The following is a 1,282-nucleotide window of genomic DNA, read 5'->3' as shown; positions in this document are numbered from 1 at the left end:
TAGTTAGTTAAAACAAACCCCATTATTCTTAGGCTAGATAATAAAAAGACAGTCATTACTAGTACTTTTAGTTCCTTTGGGTTCGACAATCCGGTCTTGCAAAAACTATACTACTGTTCGATAGGTACACTTGCCTTCATCGTGATAATAGTTAGTTTCAAGAACGATTCATTATAAATATTTAAAACCTGTCACGAATATCACGTATCAGGTTTTTAGCGCCGTTGCCGGGGAACTAAGATATTAGGAACACTCGATTTTTATTACTTTAGCCATTTACTTTTACTACAATTTAAATTTTATTACTAATTCTTCTTTTTCCCTTTTTCTGGCAGGTTTTTATAGTTTATGACTAGAAGAAACCTGTCAAGACCATTACTTTTTGATAGTGAGATCGATCGCACAGTTCACAGAAACCAAAGAGAAATAAGGCGAAGCTTAAAATATACAGAGAATCAGCAAGAGGACGATATTCAAACCATAACCAAAGAGATGGTTGAAAATCAGGAAAACCTGATACCGCCTGCGGTTGCTGTTAATCTAGTAAATCAGAATCCTACTCCATGCACTATGTATGATTATGCTAAACCTACTTTAACAGGAACTGAATTATAGTTAGACTTGCTATTGCTGCAAATAATTTTGAAATGAAACCTAACACAATTCAAATGATACAACAGTTTGTTAAGTTTGATGGTTTGATGGATAAGGATCCAAATGCTCATTTGGTGAATTTCCTGGAATTCTGTGATACATTTAAAATCAATGGTGTTTCTGATGATGCCATACGTCTTCAATTGTTTCCCTTTTCGTTGAGGAACAAAGCTAAACAGTGGTTGAACTCGTTACCAAGAGGGTCAATTATTACTTAGGAACAAATGACCGAAAAGTTTCTATTAAAATACTTTTCGCCGACTAAAACGGCTAAATTACTTAATGATATCTCTTCTTTTGTGCAGATGGATTTAGATACACTCTACGATGCATGGGAGAGATACAAGGACCTTTTGCGAAGATGCCCTCACCATGGGTTACCACTCTGGCTACAGGTTCAAACTTTTCATAATGGCCTGAATCCTTCGACTCGACAAATGGTTGACACAGCTACTGGCGGAACCATCAATAATAAAACACCTAAAGATGCCTATGAATTTTTAGAGGAGATGTCATTGAATAACTATCAATGGCAAGTCTTGAGGACAAAGCCAGCAAAAACAGCCAGCGTTTATAACGTCGATTCGGTCACCATGCTCTCTAATCAAGTAGAACTCTTGAATAAGAA

The 1,282-nt window shown here is 36.1% G+C and overlaps 1 non-coding gene across 1 annotated transcript; it reads right to left on the bottom strand.

Annotated features, from left to right (window-relative positions):
* Positions 1–926: 926 nt before the first annotated feature.
* Positions 927–1,033, bottom strand: LOC121206459 (small nucleolar RNA R71). The gene has a single exon (XR_005901497.1). It is a non-coding gene; the product is annotated as a small nucleolar RNA R71 (small nucleolar RNA).
* Positions 1,034–1,282: the final 249 nt, after the last annotated feature.

The sequence above is a fragment of the Gossypium hirsutum genome, chromosome A01 (genome assembly GCF_007990345.1).
Source record: "Gossypium hirsutum isolate 1008001.06 chromosome A01, Gossypium_hirsutum_v2.1, whole genome shotgun sequence".
Taxonomy (NCBI): domain Eukaryota; kingdom Viridiplantae; phylum Streptophyta; class Magnoliopsida; order Malvales; family Malvaceae; genus Gossypium; species Gossypium hirsutum.
The sequence above is the reverse complement of the archived record's forward strand: the minus strand, read 5'-3'. Positions and strand labels throughout refer to the sequence as shown.